This window comes from Atta cephalotes (genome assembly GCF_000143395.1).
Source record: "Atta cephalotes unplaced genomic scaffold scaffold00020, whole genome shotgun sequence".
In the NCBI taxonomy this organism is placed as follows: Eukaryota; Metazoa; Arthropoda; class Insecta; order Hymenoptera; family Formicidae; genus Atta; species Atta cephalotes.
The window spans coordinates 3378620-3395751 of record NW_012130084.1 but is presented as its reverse complement, the minus strand read 5'-3'; the positions used below and the strand labels follow the sequence as shown (position 1 = coordinate 3395751).

Genomic DNA, 17132 nt, shown 5'->3' with positions numbered 1-17132 from the left:
TACTACCTCTTATATATATATATATATATAAAGAGATAAATGTTCGCCATTTTCATAAAAATTAATATTTCAAAATATTTCAAAATATATATGTATTTCTTTAATAAATAATAATGTAATAATAGAAAATAATAATTATGTAGAAAACAAAAATTTTTGGTATTTCGTTTCAGGTCCAATCGAGTGACAAAATCCTACAACGATGAATTAATAAAAGTGTAGTTAGTGAAACTCTAACGTCGCCATTTTGTTAAAAAAAATGAACATACGATTTTATTCCTAAAGAATTATATATTATTAAAATCTTAAGGAGATCCTAAAATCGTCTATATTACTGACTAAATCATAATTTTTATATAACAGTTACTTTTTTCCTCTTTTACAGATTCAAAAATCTTTTTCTAGAATTAAAATATATGCATTAATATGTGTATGTAAAATAAAGTTTATGCTGAGAACGATAAAAAATTTTTCTTAAGATTTAAATTTCGAAATTTTTTGTCGTCTTTGGCATCAACTTCACTTTACAGATACCTTAAAGCGTATACTTTAATCTGGAATTTTTAAATCTATAAAAGAGGAAAAAAGTAATTGTTATACAAAAATTATGATATTAGTCAGTAATACAGACAACTTATTCTCTTAAAACAACTATTTCATTACTTTTATTGTTTTATCAAAAAAAAAAGAATTCCCAAAGTTGTCTGTGGTTTTTAGGCTGTCAACGTGATTTAATCCCTTAAGTAAGTTTTACATGTATTTTTAGAAAGTGTTTATAAAGTTGTATATTAAAAAAAAAATAGAAACCATTATTAGGCAAATACTTCTGGTATTTTAAAGTAAGGAAATGCACAATGACTCAATTGTGTGTAGTGTAATTCTTTAATATGTAATTTGTTCTCTTTTTTTTTATTTTAACCAAAAACAGACAAAATTTAACATTCTCCATTTCAAATACTTTAACGAAAGCGTTCTTTCCGTGCATAAAACGTTAGATTCCCGAATGCTATTTCGAATAGCTTTCAATACGCGTTCCGCAACACGAACAAACCGTCCTCAGTTTGTCAGAGTTGTGCCCCAAGTTGCCGCACTTAAGACAGAAATTTATTATCATCAAGTAATGACGTAATTTCTCCCGGCAGAGTGGTGCTCCGGAAAGTTCCGGCGTGGGTTATTTCGCGCGAAATCGCCTCAAGGATTTCGACGTATTCCACGAAGTTACGGAAACGCACTTGTAAGCAAACCGCGGGGAGATTGAGAGTTCGTAGTTGCATCGCGGTCGGTGGACGATGGAACGGAACAAGCCGACGTTATAAAAATTACACACATTTCCATCTGCGAGCGATACCATCAATCCACAAGTCTCAGGAATAAAAGAATGGTGAAATGAGTCCCGCTGTGAATCGTCCGTTGATTCACATTTCCCCCGATAGTTTCTCTTTTCTCTCGAATGTGGCCCTCACACCTTCCTTTCGTTCCTCTAAATCCCGCGTATACTTCTTTCTTTCGGCGTGAGGGAGATTGAAACTGTGGATACAGCGAGAATCTCACGAGAATCACGCACGTAGGATGCAATCCAAGATACTTGATGGTTTTTTACATAAAAGCACGTACGAATTTTAACGCCATTATAAAACATTAATACCAGATTCACTGTATATAAATAGGAACATTTTAGAAAATTTTTGATTTATGAAATCTGATCTCTCAAAACTCATAAATAGTATTAATGCGTTTGAGAATTGGTAAAGCACTTCGTCAATTTATTCTCTAGCTAATTATATATTCCCACATTAGCTTAATGTGCAATTAAAATTCGCGATTTTTGCGGATTTTGCACCTTAATTACATGAGAAACAAATAACTTTACTATAAAAAATAACATTTATATGTTAAATTTTTAAAACGAATCTATTAAATCCACTAAATTAGTTACAAAATAAATAAAAAAGTGACATCTTCAAATGATATTAAAATATAATAGGTTTGTTTCCTGCACTAGAACTGCACTGAACTGAACTAATGCAATCCAGAGTAGCGTGCAGGCAAAGAATAAAAAACGTTATAGTGCAAGATATAAATGATATGGAAGTATTAGATCTGTATGATAAAAATAAAAATATTAATTCAATTCCACCATTAAAAAAATTCTTAATCAAAGATAATGATGATACAAAATATTTTGTATGTAGGCTTACTATTATTTCTATATTTTTATCGTTTTGTTATTCATAGACTCTCGCAAGATCCGTTTTCTATGGCTAAATTAGTGTATATTAGTGCTTGTACTGCTTGCACTGACTTTAGACCTAATCTAGCAAGTACAGTGAACTCATGCACTGAGTTCTGTTGCACAAAACAGCGTCGCTGGCGCCATTTTGGAAACAGAAAATGCTTTAATGTACGTTTTTTGAATTAATGCAACCAATCCAGAAACAAAAAACTTAATATTACAGGATGTTTATTAAAATCTTGTAAAAAATGTATCATAAGATTGTAATGTAAATACACAAAGTAAATACACAAAGTAATAAAATAAAAGAAAGGCCGATATAATATTTCGATAATTGATATATTAGATCACCGATACTGACATAGATCTCTCAAAGCTACATCAATTTATTTCTTAGAAACTAACTATTGCACTTTATTAATACTAATAAAATCATGATCATCTGTTTAATTAATTAAAGAAGTATAAACTCATTATTCTCATTATATTTGTTGGCTTGTTATTGACATCAAATCAGCTAAAAATGAATTCTACGAATGAAAAAATAAAATTCTTAGGATTTTCTTTTGCAAATTGTGTGGTTTAAATAATAGTGATTATATTATTGATAATATTACAGCGTTTTAAATGCTTGTAGTTTCTTAAATTAGTTTTATTTATATTATTTTTTTCTCATAGTTTTTTCATAATATAATTTTAAATTTAAAATTGGAGTAAATCGTCACACCTGTCTATAAAACAGATCTTGTGCTAATTTGATCTTAATATTGTTTTATAGTGTCAAACAGCTCCATTGCAGCTGGCAAATATGTGCATATATGAAAAAACTCTTGAAAAACTATCGCGTTACATATTTGCATCTTAAATATGCATATTCTCGTAATTAAAATAGTAATTAAAATAAAAATGTTTTTAAACAAAGTGGAAAGATTTCAGAAAATCTTATATACTTATAGGTACTTTATACAAATAATTACTATAAAGGAAAAAGAATAGGAATACGTAACATTATCACTTACTGTTTCAGTTTTGGAGCCCATTTTATCAGACGGTCATTTTTGCTTATTTTACGAAACAATTAATTATTGCAAAATTGTAAACAGTATTATAAAAACTGTTTTATCTAATAGAAGAAACTTTTTAACTTGTACTTATATTTTTAAAGTTTTATTTTTACCTTTTTTTTAAGAAATATTGTCTAAAAACAAAGTGATATATCATCGGCAACTATTTCTTCTACATATGCAGTTTTATAAATATGCATCAAAATCATTTTCAGTATTGAATCGGAATATTACAAATTAAATAACCAAGCAATTTAACTTGTAACCAATATTAAATGAAATAGACTGAAAAGTGTTCAAACACAAATAAAAGAGAAAAAAACCGTTTTTTGTCAAAGTTAGTCTTAGTGCTTAATAATATTCATGTGTGACATTCATATACAAATACATTTATCATTTCCATTCCATTATTCATTGACTGTGCGCCGATTAAGATGCTAGTAGCATTATTATTAAATCGACAATCATTACTTTAATTGTAAAATTAATTATTTATAATTAATTAAATTTATTTATAATTAATTAAATTTATAATTGTGTTTCAAGTTCGACAAATCGGTGCACAATCTATAAAACTGATAATTTGTATTCACATATAAATATTATTAAGCATGAAGATTAGCTTTAATAGAAAATGGCTTCTTTCTTTCTTAGTGTTTAATTTATGATATTAGTACTTTAGTTCGGTTTAAGATTGGGTTTTAAAATTTTCGATGTGCCAGTGTGGATATATAATTATATATATATATATATATAATATATAATTTACATTGAAATTATTTAAGCAAATACAAATAAGTTTTTCGTTACTTTGTAAAATAATTTCCTGGAAATTCTCAAATTTTGCAGATATTTTTATTGAAAATTCCACGAAATTAGAGAATTTTTTAATTTTACTTTAAAATAAAGTGAAGTGTAAGCAATTACAAACAAATACAAAGGAATAGAGTCAATACGGCTGTTTTTGAGCTTCCTAATGATTTTTATTAAATAATTATTTTTGTGTTGTATGTAAAAACTTGTGCAGAGAATTGTAAATAAAAAACTCAATTCATTCTTACTTCTCAGATGCAAAACGTGCATTCAACTATGTTATGACGTCACGTCAAGTGAAAATCTGAGAATCAGTGTAAATAGAAAAGCAATTAATATTACAAACATAAATTCAAAAGTGAACATAATACTGATGCGATATCTTAACTTCCTTGATCGCTGCATTGGCCAATTTTAACCTAATACATAAATAGGTCTTAATCTATCGTGCTTATTTATGCCAAAATAATAGAGGAAAAGATGATGTTATGGCACTCCAGTTACATTTTACACAATAACTTTGTTAATAATCAATATTTAAGATTAAAAACTTGACAATTACATTTGTTACAATGTTATTAATCGATTCTGAACTCAAAGTTACGAAATATTATTACATAGGATACTTGATGAAAATGTGGCGACATTATATAATGACTCGAAGAAAAAAAATGGGTAATGTGCCTTCCACAAAAATAGCCTTAAAATATTAGTTTTGTTTAGAAAACACTATTCAGTTACAAAAAACATTAAAAAATGTATGCAAATGAATGTATATGTTCACATAACTTCTGCATATAAAAGTTGCTCACTAAAAAATAGTACACGTATAAATTATAGATTAACAGTAGAGCTACAATCGATTATCAAATAATTATTTTGATATTATTTTGAAAATCTCAAAAAAGAGGTTATGAATAATCAATACCTATAGAGGGCCACATTAGCAAAATTCCATGTTATTGTTTAAATTTGCGTAACTCAAAATATTGGGAGGAGTACAAATTCATTCAGTCCGTTTCCCTAAAGATAGCTCCAGCTGTTGTGAATGATTCATAGTGACAGCTGATTTTGGCAGTTTTAGAGAAGTTAAACATCTGCTAATATTCAGTTTATATTCGCTTTGAGTTCGCTTTGAGTTTCATACAAAAACCTTGACTTTTACTATGTTTGAAATGTCGAATTTTGTATTAACTCAGCAGCACTTGCGGGAGGTTTTGATTTTCTGCTTTAATTGAAAGAAAAGTGCGGCTGAAACCCATCGAATGCTTGTCGAAGTTTATGGTGACACTGATATGGCTCCAACTGATAAATCATGTAGGAATGATTTCGATATTTCAAGGAGTTGTCAGCGTTGAAGATAAGCCTCGTTCTGGACAGTCAAAAAAATTCGAAGACAAAGAATTAGAGGCATTATTCGAAGAAGATCAAAGTCAAACGCAAGAGGAGCTTGCAGAATCATTGGGGGGTAACTCAACAAGCCGTTTCTGTACGATTGAGAGCCATGAGAATGATTCAAAAACACGGAAATTGGATGCCTATGAACTGAAACCGAGAGACGTTGAAAGGCGATTTTTTACTTGCGAACAGTTGATTCAAAGACAACAGAGAAAAAGTTTTTTGCATTGGATTGTGACTGGAGATGAGAAGTGGATATTCTACGACAACCCCAAGAAGAAAAAATACTAAGGTCAATCATTGCCATCAACCTCAACATCAACACCACGGTCGAACATTCATGGTTCGAAGATCATGCTTTGTATTTGGTGGGACCAAAAGGGTCTTGTTTGCTATGAGCTGCTGAACTTGGCAATTCCATTACGGGCGATCGGTATCGACTACAGTTGATTCGTTTGAGCCGTGCATGCGAGAAAAACGGTCGGAATACGAGTAAAGACATGATAAAGTTATTCTTCTTCATGACAACGCTCGGCCTCGAGTCGTAAAAAAATATTTGGAAATGGGATGTTTTACCGCACCCATCGTATTCTCCAGATTTTGCTCCTTCTGATTACTGGTTGTTCCGAAGGATGCAGCAAGTCATCGGTTCATTTCTTTTGCAGAAATCGAAAATTGGCTCCAAAATTGGATCGCCTCCAAAGACGAGTCATTTTTTCGAGATAGAATTCGAAAATTGCCTGAGAGATAGGAAAAAGTAGTAAGCAGCGATGGACAATACTTTAATTGATCTGTTCATTCATTTTGTTTTGAAATAAATGCACAAAAAACGGACCGAACTAATTTGTACTCCCAATATATACAGTAAAATGTTAACAAACAACACACTCAAAAATACATATATTCATGTGATAATACGCTCAATTTTAAGAAAAATGAGAAAGTAGGTATAATTAAATGCTAAAATGTACTTCAGAAATGTTTCAAAATATTTGAAAGTAGAAATGCGTTATAATAAGTGTTGGCTATTGAATATTGGTATATTAGCGTCATAGTATAGCGGCGAGCTACTGAACAAATAATTCCATAAGCAATCATTAGGATTCATTATATAAAAGCGAAGATATTAAGAGAAATCACAATATATACACTGGCCATAATGCCACCTTCTCCTCTACTTATGTATACATCTATTATTTTTTGTAATACTTAATATAAAGGTAAGTTAATTACTTAAATAATTATGTGTTATAATAATTTATAATAATTATGTGTTACAATAATTTGTTAATACTTTGACATTTAAGTTAATTACTTAAATAATTATATATTATAATAATTTGTTTCCATTACTACTTATTTGTTAATATTTTGACATTAATAACTATTGTAATTTTTATCGGCAATTTTGATTGGTTTATGATTTATTTATTTCCTTACAATTAGATAAAAAGAAGAGTTTATATTCATTTTTAATTTAATCTAACTTTATTGAGTGATTTTTGTTAATTATTTTATTATTTTATTAATTATTTATTAGACTTTAATTTAGATTTATATCTGTTAGATAAAAACTGTCAATAATACGGTCGCCAGATTGTCAGACTTATGGACAAAAATGATGGAATTGCCAGTATTAGGAACACTAATCTTTGGCAACCATTTAATTTAATAAAAAATAAACTAATATATTTATTGAATAATAAATATATCAGCATAAATAAATTATTTTTGTTAAGTTAAAAGTATAAAAAAATAAAAAAGTGAAATTTTAACAAATTAAAATGTTACCTGCCAAACATATACTTAATTAAAATTCGAAAATCTTTTAATGTGTAATAGGTCTTTTACCTGTGATTACAATTGCATGATAAAATATGATTAATAATATCCATTTTTATAGTTATTACTATTATAATGTTTGTAACAATAATTATATTCATAGTTCTCAAAAAATGTATAATTGGAAATGATTATAATTAAATTATTGTAATTGCAATAATTTTTTCACAATGTAATATCAGTAAGCTACTCTCTTCTGTATATTGTTTTCTGCTGTTTTTTTTTTTTAAAACTCGCGAGACACATAAGAAAATGTACGCGGATATGTATTCTATACTTCATATTACTAAAACAGATATATAATTTATTACTTCATATTACTAACAATACTAACCGATTAGTGAATTTTGAATTATAAAGGAAAGAAATAATCAAAAAAACAATATTTTTAAGAAGAAATTTTTAAAAATAAAATTTTTGTTCTGAATATCGACAAAATTACTTAAAAATCCTTGTTGAAAAATTTTCCGATAAAAAGAAAATTCTCCAAAAATTTCATATTCTTCATATGTTTATAGACAGTAAACACCTTATTAGATTAATAAAAATCTGATTCAATAATAATAAAGGAAAAAAATAGAATAAAAGCTATGATCGCATGTAAAATGCGATCTCTTCATTCTTTTATACCGGAATGAATAATCAATTTAAGAATTAATGATAAGGGGAGTTCAATCTGGCAATCGGTTTGGCAGCCAGTCAAAACGTATTTAAATGATATTCTAGTCGTTCACCAGCTGCGGATATAAAAGGAAGAAAAGAAAGGGAAATAAAGATGACGCCAAACGAAACACGAGTGATAGAAAGGAAAGAGAAAGATTCTTAACGCGAGTTCGACTTAAATAGCTGACGTTTCTCATCTTTTAGCAAGTGTCGTATTTTAAGCGCTGAGGATCGAGACCTCGACTTCAGCTTCTGTTCGCATTATGGCAGAGGCATCCGAGGTCAGTACGGAGAATGTAAATCACGCATTAATAGTACTCGGCATCTACTATGGCACCCTTTTTACATGATATTTTCCCGTATGCAATCGATCGAATGGGCTCTTTAACCGAAGTATGTCAAGAACTGTAAAAACAGATTTAAAATAATAAACTTGCCTTTTGATAGCATAGCGCCAGTAACGATTTAATGGGATATGTGATTCTTGTATATAATATTCTTTTATGGTCAGTACTATCGTAGCCAATTTAAAGAATTGAAGAGGAAAGCATGTATCGTTCTATATAAAAATTTCTTGTAGATATATACCAGGTGTATAAGCTTAAATCCGCTGTTTGCTCATAGGTGACATTAGTGTGCGTACAAAGCTACCCTGGCACACAACACACTTTTTTTTTATGTGTTTGACATCTATCAACATTAACCAGTGCACATCATCAGCAATTTCATACAACAACATACATTTTTTCTTTCGTAATCATGTCTAGTTTTTTGCTAAAAAAAAAGTATATGCGGGAAACTTTGCTTTTCTGTTTCAATTTGAAGAAATCGGCTGCCGAATCGCATCGAATGCTTGTGGAGGCCTATGGCGACAATGCTTTATCGGAAACAATGTGCAGAGATTGGTTTCGCCGGTTCAATGACGACAATTTTGATCTGAGTGACAAGAAGCATGAAAATCGGCCCAGGAAGGTTGAGGACTGTCAATTGCAGGCTCTTTTGGACGAGGACGATACCCAATCGCAAAAAATGCTTGCCGAGCAATTGGGTGTTTCTCAAGCAGCCATTTCCATGCGGCTACATGCCATGAGGAAGGTTCAAAAGATCGGAAAATGGGTGCCGCATGAACTGAACGATAGGCAGATGGAGTGACGCCAAAACACATGCCAAATTCTGCTTGCTAGACAAAAAAGAAAGTCGTTCCTGCATCGGATTGTGACAGGCGATGAAAAGTGGATCTATTTTCAGAATCTTAAACGCAAGAAATCTTGGGTTGATCGCCCAACCATCAACATCTTCCTCAAGACCAAATCGCTTCGGACGGAAGACGATGCGTTTGGTGAGATCAGGAGGGTGTCATCTACTACGAGCTGTTAAAACCTGGTGAAACTGTTAATGCTCACCGCTACCACCAACTGATCAAATTGCACCGTGCTCTGCGTGAAAAAAGGTCGCATTATCGAAAAAGACATGACAAGCTGATTTTCCTCCACGACAACGCACCATCGCACACGTCAACAATGGTCCAAAACTACTTAGAGACACTCAACTGGGAAGTGCTATCCCATCTCGCTTATTCACCAGACCTGGCACCTTCTGACTATCACCTGTTTTCGTCGATGGGCCACGTGCTCGCTGAGCGGCACTTCGATTCTTACGAAGACGTCCGAAAATGGCTTGAAGAGTGGTTTGCCTCGAAAGATGAGGAATTTTTTTGGCGTGGTATACACAAATTGCCCGAAAGATGGGAAAAATGTATAGTTAGCGAGGGCAAGTACTTTGAATAAATTTGTTTTTGCTTCCTAGGAAAAAAAAATAGTGTTTTTCTGACTGAAAAAACAGCGAATTTAAGCTTATATATATATAAATATATAAAATATATATTTAATAATCATTTCTACGAAAATATTTTATATTACATTGAAAGGATCAATTTCAAAGCTAAAAATAAAAATAGAAGAAAATCTCATTGAATTATGATAAATATATATTATAAAAAAATAAGAATCGCAAAATATTTTTTACTTCATTTGTAAATGAAAAGTATAATTGACAGACATATATGGATGTAAATTATAATAATCTTTGAACTATAAGCTAATGTAAAATTCTCGCATCATCATCGATACGTAAAACGCGACGCGCCGTATTCGTATAGATTTATTTAAATTTGATACACAGATTGAAGGACGGCCAGATTGACATTAAAATAAAGAAGCAAATTTCATTGCTTCGATAACACAGTTCTCTTTTTACCGGCAAATGTACACCGTGCGAGAAATCCTTCGATCTAGAGGGGGCACTTCACGTCCGCGTGTAAAAAAATTCACTTTGCATTTTTACAATTTACTGGAAAAAGGGATTGACGCAGGATTGCCGGTGACGAGACGCAGTGGCTTTCGATGCAATCCAGAAAGTCGGCGGCCTTCGTCGTTGTGCCTTCGCTCATAGCCATGGTACTTAAGGCACTCGTCTGCCGACGATTCAAATTTTAATTCAATTACGAGAACGCGACAAAGACCGTGCCTTTTCTTACATCTCCAACAGCCAGTTCTACTTTTTTTTCTTCTGGAAATTCTCCACGTTCTATCCCCACCTCCCTGTGTTGCATCCCCACAGCGAAATCTAAATTTAATTATGACCCTTCACGTAGCCGTTTTAGTACTCACACCATCGTTCGTGGTTTATCTCCCTCTCGCATCATTCACATTGGACGTAAAGTCGCACGATTTCGCCCCTTTCTCTTTCTCTGAGTCAGAACAGAGTCGTGAAAAGTATTTGAAATCTTAAAGGATATTTAACTCCCATTAGTTCTCGATCTTCTTTTTCATATCGTGTCTGTCACCGATAACTTATTATCACGTTTACAAGTATACTATCAAAAGTAAATTCAAAATTTAAAAAATTAAAAATTAACACAATGTGGTTTATTTCAAGTTATAATTAAATTAACAAACTTGAAATTAATATAATTAACAAACATTTCGGCTCACAAAGCCTTCTTCAGTGCTACAACGCAGAGATACAATCTTAAATTAACGAATAAAAAATAACGGATACAATGAAAATTAAAAAATCATCAATGGTGAAGTATAAAATATAAAAAGATATTAAAAAATTCGAACGTTAATACGTATCCCAGAAGATAATAAGCTAGGAACATTTGGATACTTCAGTCAACAGTAACTTAATTATGTTCATTGATAAAATAGATTTGCAAATTACTCTGTCGACATTAAAAATCCAGTTTGTTACACGATTGTGTCAAATGATTTGAGAATTCTTTAATTACGAGTATTTTATGATATTGATAATTTATATAAAATACTGTAATCTAAACTCTCAATCAAAGATTAAGTACAATAAAGATACTGACTGTTGCTCGTTTGAAAATTAACAAAAAAAATTATAAAATATTATTCAAAATTAAAATATAACTCAAAATAAAAAAAATATTATTATTATGTAACAACAATTATGATTTTTACTAAGATATTGATAAACAAATTAAGCTTGTTATATTTTAAACATTTAGAAAAAAATAAAGGAAAATCAAATGAATACGAGCAAATAAAGATGAAGGAGATAATTTATTAATAAATTATTAAATTAATGACAGTACATCATTTTCATTAAATTATGCTCAGCCATAAATATAACACTAATGATTGTTTAAAAAAATAAGTGGTAAGGAAAATAATAGACTAACAAGAGCATTGTCCAATGTACACATCGATTTTAATAAAGCTTTTATTACTAAAAGTACTTGCAAAATGATGAACAGCAATATCCATTTCATCAGCAACCGTTAATATTTAATAAGAAAAACCAACGAGAAATCTAAAAATGATTTTATATAGATGGAAACAAAAAGGTTTTATTGATTAAATAAAACACATATGAACATATTAACAATTGATATTTTACCGAGAATTTATGATACTCCCAAAATTCATAAACATGGCATACCATTGAGGATTATTGCAATTATCAAGTCATTGTATCGTTTAGCCTGTTATTTAAGTAAAATTACGAAAGAAAGTACCCCTGAGACATTTATACTTTCATAAAAATAGTAAACAATTGATAATAAATTAAATAATGTGACGCTAAATGAAGATCAAATTTGAATATCATTAGATGTAATATCCTTATTTACTAATGTTCTAATAAAACCATCCATAAAACATAGAGACAAGATAACCTCATATAAACTTATAAACAATAAAATTAAAGTAACTTTAGATGAATTTAAAAGTGGGATTAGTTTAATATTGCATTTGACACACTTTACTTTTAATAAAGTCTGTTATAAATAGATTTATGGTGTACTAATGGGATTTGCTAAAGTGTATAAAGAGAGTGACACCAATTAGCCGAAAGTCATTTTATGTCCTACATCTGGGGTATCTGTATGACGCAATTTCTCGTCTTAACTTCTTGTTTCTTTAACGTTGTCTTATTTCTAAATAACAGTAAGAACACTTAATGGCGAAGCCAATCAGCATTAGGCACATGCATTTGGCGTCACTCTTCTATATTAGAATCACTTATTATTATAACTAATATAATGATGCAAGATATTAAAGAATTAGCATTAGATAAATTGTCATTTACAATATATACCATTCTTTTTTAGATATATTAATGATATACTGCTATCTGTTCCTAAAAACAATGTAGACAAAACATTAATAATTTTTTATTCCATACATGAACGGTACAGTTCATGATAGAAAAACAATCAAATTTTTTTTTAGACGATAAAATAAAGAAGATAATAATATGATATTTGATATATATAAAAAAGCACATCGTCCGATAGGTTACATTTTAACTCTCGCCACTCGAGCATAAAAAAGGTATAATTATAGGAATGGTAGATAAATTAATGACAATAGTACATTTCCTAAAAATATTAGGCAAATAATTAATATATTATTGTTAAATTGTTATCCAATGAATTTTATATTTAAGACAATTAATAATAGAATTAAATATTTGATTTGATGATCTTAATATAAATTAAGAGTTATTATAACCTAGCTGGTTGATGATTGCTATTTATTAATAAGATATAATCACGAAAACAATTAAATAGATTCAAATATTTTGACCATAAATGTGGTTCTTTTCAATGAATAAATTAATGAGTAACTATATTCGCATGTCATCATAATATAAAATTCGCATGTTAACGGTATAACGCATCGAGATCTTCTATCCTTTATATTGTCAGTATTGTAATGTAAGTTAGACATATTCATTGAAGAAGACCGTTGGAAAAAGGTTGAAATGTTTGAAATGAAAGTTGTTATTGAAATTTGTTATTGTTTACGCCATAAGTTATCTTGCTAGGCTCTAATAGTTCTTTTCTAGTTTTAATATTATTGAATTTTAATTATTTAATAGAAATTAGAATGTTTATTAGAAAATTAACAAAAGTTATTTCTTTGTGCAAACTACTAGTCTAGACTACTCTTTTGTAAGTACAGATTGTATGGCTTTTACAGCAAATGTCATAATGTGACAGAGCTCTAGAGCTCTATATTGGACTAAGAAAAAGTCTCAATTTCGAACTTTTTGTCGAAACGTTTCAGCGTATACTCCACCTCACAGGTACGTATTAATGCATATACTTCAATCCTGGAAAAGGATTTTCCAGAATCAGTAAAAGAGGAAAAGGATAGTTATACAAAAGTTATTGCGTTTAGTCGGTAATATAAATAACTTTAAAATCCCTTTAAGAAGTTACATTAGTAAAACGCTATACAATTATTTAATTTTATACAACTCGAAATGTATATATAGCCAAATAAAACGTTAAATGATAAACAATACAAATATACATAAATTGTGTAATAATACTCTCAAGCTTAAGAAAAATGAAAAAGTATGTATAATTAAAGTATGTATGTTAAAATGTACCTTAGAAACGTTTCAAAATGCTTGAAAGAAAAAGTTATAATAAATGCTAATTATTATGTATTGGCATATTAGCGTTATGATTTAACGGCGAACTACTGAGCACATAATTTCAGTACACATAATTTGAGAGCACATAATTTAAGTAATCACTAGAATTCGCCACTTAATAATGGAGATTTTAAGAGGGGCTATTATATCTATATTGGCCATAATATCACCTTCTCCTCTATAATTTGATTTTATATATATATATATTATGTAAGCACAAAAACACTTACTTTTCAGTACTTTCTACATATTAAAATAGAATAAAATATTTTTTCCATAGGTCTGTTCGCGTTGCTTAAAAGCTCCAAAAATTTTTTGTATTTAAATACGTGAGTCGTTTGATAAGTTTAGTAAATTTCCATGAAATGGCGCTACAATCCACTTGATGACGCGACATCTCGAAAGATCCACTCTTCGAACTCCTTCAGGCCAAATTTCAACCAGAAAGGACGCACGTTTGGTAGTCATTTGAAGCGAGATTGGCGCGCAAAAAAGTGCTCTTCCATCAAGACAACGCGCCGTCCCACAAGTTGACCGTTGCAATGACAAAACTACGAATTGAGCTATTCTTCTACCTTATTCTCCGGATTTGGCCCCGTGTGACTTCTTTCTGTTCCCAAACTTAAAAACTTGACTCGATGGGAAAAAATTCTCGTCAAATGAGGAAGTCATTGTCGCCATCAATGAGTATTTTGCAGACTTTGAGACAGCCTACTTCAAATGACTACCAAACGTAAACTATGCGTCCTTTCTGGCTGAAATTTGGCCTGAAGAGGTTCGAAGAGTGGATCTTTCGAGATGTCGCGTCATCAAATGGATTGTAGCGCCATTTCATGGAAATTTACCAAACTTATCAAACGACCACGTATATATTCGGACGTTGAAGAGAAAGAAAGTGTAGATGCTGAGTGCAAAAAGTGCTAGTGACACAAACAGAACTCATATATTATTGTACATAAAACTAGAGCTATAAATTACTATATCTTAGAAACAAGAAATTATACCAAACCAAATATATTTTGAAGATGAAAGTTTATATTTTCGCATGGCATTAACAAATATGTTATAAAATTTAGAAAAAAATTACTGCCAATACTATAACATCATAATAATCCCCAAAATTATCGTTTATATATATATAATATATATTGGTACTATTACAATGGTACAATATATATATATATATTGGTACTATTTTTCTTAAAATTATAACATAATAGTCAAATTTGGACAATGAATTCGTGTTCGACAGATAAAAATATACATCAGGAATAACTATTCATATTTATATTGAAAATGACGTTAAATAATGTAATTTTGTTATGTATTTTCGATTTTTATCAGTTTTCCATAAATATTTCAATTTTTCCTATTAAATATTGACGACTGTCAATAAAATGGTTATTCATTATTTTGGTTGTTCATTATTTTGTAAATATACTTTTAGACAATGTAAAAAAAATGACAATGAAAGTTTCATCAAAATCAGTGTATATTATATTAATATTGATTAATGTTTCTTGTAAAGAAATTATAACATATGAACGAGTTATTGGATAAATATGTAAATAAACAGTATTACATAAAATATATTATCAGATATATTTTTACAATCCTGGCGAATGATATTTAGATGCGGATACCCATCTCGTGCGCGAAAGCTAAATTTATATTTAAGTATAAAAACATATATCTTGAAGAACTGTTATTGCTGTGAGATGTAATTACAGTCCTTAAAATTTGGAAAGATATTTTGAGAAAACTTATTTGATGTTCTTGAGTCTCTACCATTTTTCTTAAAAATTGTTGCGCGAGCAGCCATTCTTTGTATTTTTCAAACATAGCGCTCCTTTAAATGCGCGTTCAATATTCGTAATGAAGAACTGCATCTACTTCACAGTCTTCATTCATTCATCGCGAATGCCTTTGTCTATCCTTTGTCTTTCTTCGCTGAATTCGCGTACATATAGATTTCCTTTCTTCAGATTCTTGCGAATTTGCTCACTTCTTCTTTTCATTTTATTTATCTATTCAGCCATCTTGCTACGACATCGATTTCCCTTGAGACCTTGTAGCCTCTACGATAATGAAACTAATACCAATTAAACATACCGACGACCGTTAATTAATGGTTTCTGTATCATTCGAGTACGGCTGTTGTGCTGTTTGTAATATTGCGTTTGTAATATTATGTCGAGCGCGAGTTTGGGTGGCTACTAATTTTAATGCGACGCGGCCACTCTCAAGCGATGGGGATTATGTTTTCTCGCGTAATGTTTACATAATTTCCTTTCTCGTATTTTGTTCGCCTAATAAATTTCCCATGCATGACTTATTAAACCCATGAGCGAATTAATTTCTCGGGTGCCTGGCTGTAATTGAAAAAACAAAACGGCTAGCAGCTTGGAATGCTTATCAATAAATATACCTGAGGCTTTGCATGTAATATAATCATTTGGTAATTGCGTATAAACATGATATTATATAAATGTATCATGTGAGATTATGTGACATGGTATCATTTCAACTGTTTCAGATACATATATATTTTAAAACGCTTGGTTACACGAATACTTGATAAATATTGAAAACATTTGCATAATACTTTTAAAACTTTAATTGAACGCAAAATCTTTAAAGAACATATTTAATCATCTATCTTTGTGCCCAGCTTAATGCCAAGATCTTCTGGATGTCGGGAATCTAAATGAGAGGTATGAAATTACAAAAATCTGGATCGGTCCTTCCGGTACGACCTGGTATTTAACGCGTTAGAACGGGGTATTCTAATTAAACGGTACACGTCTGACCTACGAATGGAATGCCAAGACCGGCATCGATTACCCAACCAATTTGCGATGAGACTCGCCGTCTCTCTGTCTCCCTTCGAGTCAGTTTCCATGAATCTCTACGAGAAAATGCCACGAATGCAGCTGTGTCTTACACTTAAGATCAAAGAATGCGATGACGATGAAGTCGAAAGACCGATGAACTAGCGGGAGTGGTTAAACAACAAGAAGAATAAGCTTTACGCACGATTACTCTCTATTAATATTATAATTAGGAATAAATAAGAAAAGAAAAAAAGGAAGAATTACACAATTATAAAAAAAGGTATATATATATATATATATATATATATT

The 17132-nt window shown here is 30.3% G+C and overlaps 1 protein-coding gene across 1 annotated transcript in view; it reads left to right on the top strand.

Moving 5' to 3' along the window:
• The window catches only part of LOC105619306 (ctenidin-1-like), a 125534-nt gene that overhangs the window by 19227 nt on the left and 89175 nt on the right, over window positions 1-17132 (top strand). The gene's annotated exons all lie outside the window — the stretch shown is intronic.